Here is a 9,245-nt window from a genome sequence, read left to right on the forward strand (position 1 = left end):
GAGTGACAACATCCATTACTAAGGCGAGGCTTAGTGTTAGCTGGTGCAGAGGCTAACACTAACCACCATTATTACCCCGATACCCACCACCACCAGAGGTGCCGGGAAGAGCCAGGTACGATCCAGTACCCGACCATCTGTTGTGATGGTCGGGCTCTGGGGCGACAAGGGTGGACCTTCCCACCCTTGTAATGCTTAATTTTTTTTTAAAAAAGACATGGGGTTCCACCCAATTTATCATAACCAGCCACATACAACACAGTGTTATTAGCCTGGGAATGGACAAAACCAGTGGCCCTTCCCACCCATGTAATGCCAGACTGCTGCGGCCTTGTATATGGCTGGTTATTAAAAATGTGGGGGACCAGTCTATTGTTAAATTTGTTAAATTCAACAATGACGTGGGGGTCCCCCCCATTTTTATAACCAGCCCGATACAACACAGCAGCAGCAGCCTAGCATTACAAGGGTGGGAAGGTCCACTGTTTGTGGCCCTTCCTAGCCTCATAATACCAGCCTACGGCCGCCCCAGTACCCTACCATCAAAACAGATGGTCGGGTACTGGATCGTACCAAGCTCTTCCCGGCACCCCTGGTGGTGGTGGGTACCGGGGTAATAATGGGTGGTTAGTGCTAGCCTCTGCACCGGCTAACACTAAGTACCGCCTTAATAATGGACGCTGTCAATCAGCCAACTGCCATTATCTAGGCACTAATAAAGTTAAAAAAAAACCACAAAGACAATTCTTTTTTATTGAAATAAGAAATCCCCAACAAAACCCTCGTTAACCATTTTATTAAAATTTGAAAAAACGTAGACGCAGTAGTCCAACGAATCGAAGATGTAGTCCAATCGGTACATCAAAATCTGCAACATAAAAAAACAGTTATCAATGTGAACAATACCAATACTTCTACTCACCTACACACATATATACACGCACACACAAACAAACAACCATACACAAACACACAAATATACACAAACACAACAAGATATACACACACACATAAACAGACAAACACACACACACACACACACACACACACACACACACACACACACACACACACACACACACACACACGTATACACGAACTCGCACATATACAAACAAAAATACACATATCCAAACACACACATATACACAAACACATATACACAGTTATACACAAACACAACAAGATATACACAAACAAACACAACAAGATATACACAAACACACACACACACACACACACACACACACACACACACACACACATATACACGAACTAACACATATACACAAACACATATACAAACAAAACCACACATACCCAAACACACACATATACACAAACACACATATACACAAACACACCCATATATACACAAACACACATAAACACACACATATACACAAACACACATATAAAAACAAAAACAGACAAAGACACATACCCAAACACACATATATACACAAACACACACATACACAAACACACACACTGTTTCTTTTAAATGCTGCTGGGGAACCCGCTCGATCCACTATATAAGGCTGCGCTACAGTGCAGCATTTAAAAGAAACAGGATCCTGACCTGTCCATAGAGTTTAAGGCAGCACAAAGTATTTCAGGAGATGAGCGTGCAGATTCAGTGCTGCTGTGAACTCTGCTCTTACCATTACGTAGCTCTCAGTCTGTTACCTCTCCTCCACTCCTGTCCTCAAGAACACCTTCACATGATTGGCAAGTCACCACGTAATGGTACGAGAAGAGTTCACAGCAGCACAGAGTATTTCAGGAGATGAGCGTGCGGATCTTGTGCGGGGTGGTGACTTGACAATCATGTGAATGTGTTATTGAGGACAGGAGTGGAGGAGAGGTAACAGACTGAGAGCTACGTAATGGTAAGAGCAGAGTTCACAGCAGCACTGAATCTGCACGCTCCTCTCCTGAAATACTCTGTGCTGCTGTGAAATCTGTTCTTACCATTACGTAGCTCAGTCTGTTACCTCTCCTCCACTCCTGTCCTCAATAACACCTTCACATGATTGGCAAGTCACCACCGCGCACAAGATCCGCACGCTCATCTCCTCAAATACTCTGTGCTGCTATGAACTCTGCTCATACCGTTACGTGGTGACTTGCCAATCATGAAGGTGTTATTGAGGACAGTAGTGGAGGAGAGGTAACAGACTGAGAGCTACGTAATGGTAAGAGCAGAGTTCACAGCAGCACTGAATCTGCACGCTCATCTCCTGAAATACTCTGTGCTGCCTTAAACTCTGTGGACAGGTCAGGATCCTGTTTCTTTTAAATGCTGCACTGTAGCGCAGCCTTATATAGTGGATCGAGCGGGTTCCCTAGCAGCATTTAAAAGAAACAGGATTCTGACCTGTCCACAGAGTTTAAGGCAGCACAGAGTATTTCAGGAGATGAGCACGGCCGGCCACAGGCAGCCGGTCGTTTTTCCGAGCCGTGCTCCCATTATGCACACGACCGTAAAAACACCAGTTATTGCGGGTCGTAATTACGACCAGCAATAACGGGCTCATAGACTTCTGTTACCCACGGGTACCTTCCCGTTTTCTCACGGGAAGGTGCCCATGCCGTTAAAAAAATAGAACATGTTCTATTTTTCTATTTTACGGGCCATGCTGCTATAATTATGACAGCACGGCTCGCAAAAGCGCCCGGCTGCCCGTGGCCGGCCGTGCCCGGCCGTGCTCGTAATTACGAGTCGTAATTACGAGCACGGCCCGTAAAATAAAAAAATAGAACATGTTCTATCTTTTTAACGGCACGGACACCTTCCCGTGAGAAAACGGGAAGGTACCCGTGGCTAACAGAAGTCTATGGGCCCGCTATTTCGGGTCGTAATTACGACCCGTAATAACGGATGTTTTTACGGTCGTGTGCATGAGGGCCCGTAATGACGGGTGGCTACATGTGTGCACCCGTCATTACGGCAGCGTTGCTAGGCGACGTCAGTAAATAGTCACTGTCCAGGGTGCAGAAAGAATTAACTGATCGGCAGTAACTGTTTCAGCACCCTGGACAGTGACTACCGATCACAATATAGAGTAACCTGTAAAAAAAAAAGACGTTCATACTTACCGGGAACTCCCTGCTTCCTCCAGTCCGATCTCCTGGCCGTTGCCTTGGTGACGCGTCCCTCCGACATCCGGCCCGACATTCCTTGATGACGATGCAGCCCATGTGAGCGCTGTAGCCAATCACAGGCTGCCGAGGCCTCTGCAGCCATTCACAGGCTGCCGCGTCAGAAAAGAAGGTCGGACTGGAGGTAGAAGAGGGACTCGTCACCAAGACAACGACCAGGTACGTATGAAATGCTTTTTATTTTATTTTTAATCAGCAGCCTCTTTTCTCTATCAGTGATTGATAGAGACAAGTGGCTGCCGATTTGTATAATATTTTAGACCGGGTTCGGTCAAAACGGGTTCGGCCGAACCCGGTGAAGTTCGGATTCGCTGCGAACCGAACTTTTCCTGAAGTTCGGACCGAAACCGGGTTCGGTTGTCCCGGTTCGCTCATCTCTAGTCTTGACCGACGTCTCAGGGAACGATGACTTGAAAGTTTTTGTGCCTTCTCCTCTGGCTCCCCCATGATGGCTCCCGAGGTTCCGTTACTTCATTCTTCCACGAAAAACTCGGATGAACCTATGCAACTCGGGGCCTCCGTGTCTCCCCAACAAAGTAGACAGTTTCGCAGGAAGAATTGTCTCTGCTTCTACTGTGGGGATGACAAGCATCAAGTGAACAACTGTCCTAGGCGTAAGAATAAGCAGCCGGAAAACTTCCACGCCTAAGTGACCATCGGGGAGGTCACTTGGGCACTCAGGTATTTCCCGTGAATATGAAACCTAACAAGATCTTGCTTCCCTTTCAGGTCTCTTTTGGTGGTAGGTCTGCTACCGGCAGTGGCTTCGTGGATTCAGGGTCTTCTGCTAACATTATGTCTGTGGAATTTGCTATGTCTCTAGCTATGCCATTGATTGATTTGCCTAAACCTGTCCCGGTAGTGGGTATCGACTCCACTCCTCTTGCTAATGGTTATTTTACGCAGCACACCCCTGTTTTTGAACTCCTTGTTGGCTCCATGCATTTGGAGCAGTGCTCTGTACTGGTAATGCAGGGATTATCGTCCGATTTGGTTTTAGGCCTTCCCTGGTTGCAGATGCATAATCCCACGTTTAAATGAAATACTGGGGATCTTACCAAATGGAGCAATGAATGCATGACATCATGTTTTTCTGTTAATTTTATTTCTCTCCCGGAGGAGGTGAACACTCTACCTGAGTTTATTCAGGACTTCGCTGATGTTTTTTCTAAAAAGGCCTCCGAAGTGTTACCTCCTCATAGAGAATACGATTGCGCAATCGATTTGGTACCAGGAGCTAAGCTCCCTAAGGGTAGGATATTTAATCTCTCTTGTCCCGAACGTGAAGCCATGAGAGAGTATATCCAGGAATGCCTGGCCAAGGGTTACATTCGCCCCTCTACTTCTCAGGTAGGTGCTGGCTTCTTCTTTGTAGGGAAGAAGGATGGTGGTCTTAGGCCGTGCATCGATTACCGAAACTTGAATAAGGTCACTGTAAGGAACCAGTATCCCCTTCCTTTGATTCCTGATCTCTTCAATCAGGTTCAGGGGGCCCAATGGTTCTCTAGGTTTGATCTACGGGGGGCTTATAACCTTATCCGCATCAAAGAGGGGGGTGAGTGGAAGACTGCGTTTAACACGCCCGAAGGTCATTTCGAATACCTCGTCATGCCCTTTGGGTTGTGTAATGCTCCCGCATTCTTCCAGAATTTCATAAATGAGATCTTAAGAGACTACCTGGGGGTATTTCTTGTAGTGTACCTTGATGACATACTTGTGTTTTCCAAGGACTGGTCCTCCCACATTGAGCATGTCAGGAAGGTGCTCCAGGCCCTTCGGGAAAACAAACTGTTTGCTAAAACCGAAAAATGTATGTGTTGGGGTGCAGACGATATCATTTTTGGGTCAAAGCCTCACTCCTCATGAATTCCGCATGGACCCTGCCAAGGTTCAGGTTGTGGCTGAATGGGTCCAACCTGCCTGCCTGAAGGCGTTACAGTGCTTTCTGGGGTTTGCTAATTATTACAGGAGATTTATTGCTAACTTCTCGGTCATCGCTAAGCCTCTTACGGATCTCACTCGCAAAGGTGCTGATCTCCTCCACTGGCCTCCTGAGGTGGTCCAGGCTTTTGAGGTCCTTAAGAAGTGCTTTATCTCGGCCCCAGTGCTGATTCAGCCTAACCAAATGGAGCCATTCATCGTGGAGGTTGACGCCTCCGAGGTGGGAGTGGGTGCTGTCTTATCCCAGGGTACCAGGTCCCTCACCCATCTCCGTCCCTGTGCCTACTTCTCCAGGAAGTTCTCACCCACTGAGAGTAACTATGACATTGGCAACCGCGAACTCTTAGCCATTAAATGGGCATTTGAAGAGTGGCGCCACTTCCTGGAGGGGGCTAGGCACCAGGTTACGGTCCTTACTGACCACAAGAATCTGGTTTTCCTAGAGTCTGCCCGGAGGCTAAACCCGAGACAAGCTCGATGGGCGTTAACTTTTACTAGATTCAACTTTTTGGTCACCTATAGGGCTGGGTCTAAAAATATTAAAGCTGATGCACTGTCGCATAGCTTCATGGCAAGCCCTCCTGCGGAGGAAGATCCTGCTTGTGTTTTGCCCCAGGTATAATAATTTCCTCTGTTGATTCTGACTTAGTCTCCGAAATTGCGGCTGATCAAGGTTCAGCTCCCGGGAACCTTCCTGAGAACAAGTTGTTTGTTCCCCTGCAATTCCGGCTAAGAGTACTCAGGGAAAATCATGACTCTGCACTATCTGGCCATCCAGGCATCCTGGGTACCAAGCACCTCATTGCCAGAAACTATTGGTGGCCTGGGTTGCTTAAAGACGTTAAGGCCTACGTCACAACTTGTGAAATTTGTGCTAGGTCCAAGACTCCCAGGTCCCGACCAGCGGGCTTACTATGTTCTTTGCCCATTCCCCAGAGACCTAGGACCCATATCTCCATGGATTTTATCACCGATCTGCCTCCATCTCAAGGCAAGTCGGTGGTGTGGGTTGTAGTAGACCGCTTCAGTAAGATGTGCCACTTTGTGCCCCTCAAGAAACTACCCAATGCTAAGACGTTAACTACCTTGTTTGTCAAACACATCCTGCGTCTCCATAGGGTTCCTGTCAATATTGTTTCTGACAGAGGGGTACAATTTGTTTCATTGTTTTGGAGAGCCTTCTGTAAAAAGTTGGAGATTGATCTGTCCTTCTCCTCGGCCTTCCATCCTGGAACTAATGGCCAAACCCAGAGGACTAATCAGTCTCTAGAACAATATTTAAGGTGTTTTATCTCTGACTGTCAATATGATTGGGTCGCCTTCATTTCCCTCGGTGAATTTTCCCTTAATAACCGGGTCAGTAACTTGTCAGGGGTCTCCCCCTTTTTCTGTAATTTTGGGTTTAAGACACGGTTCTCCTCCGTTTCACCTGGAGGTTCCAACAATCCTGAGGTAGATGTCGTTCATCGGGAACTGTGCAGTCTTGGCCCAGGTTCAAAAGAACCTAGAGGCATCCCAGAGCATACAAAAGACTCAGGCAGATAGAAGACGTTCTGCTAACCCCTTGTTTCTGGTCGGGGATCTGGTGTGGCTGTCTTCAAAACATTTGCGCCTTAAAGTCCCGTCCCAAAAATTTTCTCCCCGGTATATAGGGCCATACAAGGTCATTGAAGTCCTTAACCATGTCTCCTTCCGACTGGAGTTACACCCGTCTTTTCGAATACACGACATGTTTCATGCCTCCCTCCTGAAACGCTGCTCCCCGTCCTTGGCTCCCTCAAGGAAACCTCCGGTCCCTATTCTCACCCCTGAAAGGATAGAATTCGAGGTGGCCAAGATTGTGGACAGCAGGATGGTCCAAGGCTCTCTCCAGTATCTGGCCCATTGGAGAGGATACTGGCCTGAGGAGAGGACTTGGGTACATGCCCGGGATGTTCACGCTGCAGTATTGCTCGGGAGGTTTCATCTTCAGTTCCCCAATAAGCCAGGTCACATAAGACAGTGATCAGTAGAAAACATGCACATACCTGTATTCTTGTGCTCACATCTAACTGTTTAATAAATCTCACATAAGACAGTGACCAGTAGAGAAGATACACATACTTGTATTCCCCTACTAACATTGAACTATAGAGTGATTAGTATAGAACATACACATACTTGAATTCCTGTACTCACATCTAACTATAAAATAAATATCACATAAGACAGTGATCAGTAGAAAACATGCACATAGTTGTATTCCCGTACTCAAAGCTAACTATACAATAATTATCACATAAGACAGTCATCATTAGAGAACATGAACATACTTGTATTCCTGTACTCACATCTTAATAAACAATTAATATCGCATAAGACAGTGATTAGTAGAGAACATGCACATACTTGTATTCCTGTATTCAATACCAACTATACAATAAATATCACATAAGACAGTGAGCAGTAGAGAACATGCACATACTTGTACTCCTGTACTCACATCTAACTATACAATATATCACATAAGACAGTGATCAGTAGAGAACATGCACATACTTGTATTCCTATACTCACATCTTACTATACAATAAATATCACATAAGACAGTGAGCAGTAGAGAACATTCAATTATTTGGATTCCTGTACTCACAACTAACTATACAATAAATATCACATAAGGCAGTGATCAGTAGAAAAGATGCTCATGCTTGCATTGCTTTACTCATATCTAACTATACAATAAATATTACATAAGACGGATCAGTAGAGAACATACACATACTTGTATTCCTGTACACAAAACTAAATATACAATCAATATTACATAAGGCAATGATCAGTAGAGAACATTCTCATGCCTTTGCTCCTGTACTCACATCTAACTATACAATAAATATCACATGAGACCGTGATTAGTAGAGAACATACACATACTTGTATACCTGTACTCACATCTAACTATACAATAAATATCACATAAGAGGTGATCAGTAGAGAACATGTGTAATGTCCGTGGCTGCGGGCTGTCAGCTCCAGCCTACCGCTGACAGCCGCAGCCACGAGTCGGCAAGCGCTGGCCCCAGCCTCCTCCTCAGGAGACGCCAGTGCTGGCATCCACTCACCTCCGCCGGAGCCCGCAGGGTGCGCGCGCACGCTCGTCCCCGCTCTTAAAGTGGCAGCGCGCGCACCGGACATCTTGAACGATCTTTGACCCGTGAGTACCCTGGGCTATAGGAGGAGTCCAGCCCCCTAGTTCGATGCCTGAGCGTTGTTAGTTTTCCCAGTCTGTCTTGCAAATGGTCCCTTAGTGTTTCCCGTTCCTGTTGTTACCCGTACCTTGTTCCCCGTTCCTGTTTCCCGTGCTTTTCCCTAGTATATAGTCGTGCCACGTCCTGTGTCATCTGCCACGTCCAGAGGAATCTGCCACGTCCTGTGTCATCTGCCACGTCCGGAGGAATCTGCCACGTCCTGTGTCATCTGCCACGTGCGGAGGAATCCGCCACGTCCGGAGGAATCCACCACGTTCTGTGTTATCTGCCACATCTGGAGGAATCCGCCACGTCTGGCGCAACTTGCGGCTCCTTTATCATCCGCCACGTTTGGCGCCATCTGCTGCACCCATCTCATCTGTGCCAGAGCTGCGGCCACCATCTGGACTATTCAGGTACCCTTGTGCGGGACATTGTATTTCTGGGGTGTCCTGTTGTTTGGCCAGCTGCCTCCCCGCTGCGGCGGTACGGCCTAGTGGGTCCACTAACCCGCTTCGTGACAACATGCACATACTTGTATTCCTGTACTCACATTTAACTATACAATAAATATTAGATAAGACAGTGATCAGTAGAGAACATACACATACTTGAATTCCTGTACTCACATCTCAATATAAAATAAATATCACATTAGATAGTGATCAGTAGAGAATATTCACATACCTGTATTCCTGTACTCAATACTAGATACACAATAAATATCACATAAGACAATGATCAGTAGAAAACATACACATACTTGTATTCCTGTACTCATATTTAAGTAGACATTGATTAGTAGATAACATACAAATAATTGTATTCCTGTAATCACATCTTAATAAAAAAGAAATATCACATAAGACAGTAAGTATTAGAGAACATGCACATACTTGTATTCCTGTA

This window comes from Rhinoderma darwinii, chromosome 1 (assembly GCF_050947455.1).
Source record: "Rhinoderma darwinii isolate aRhiDar2 chromosome 1, aRhiDar2.hap1, whole genome shotgun sequence".
Lineage (NCBI taxonomy): Eukaryota > Metazoa > Chordata > Amphibia > Anura > Rhinodermatidae > Rhinoderma > Rhinoderma darwinii.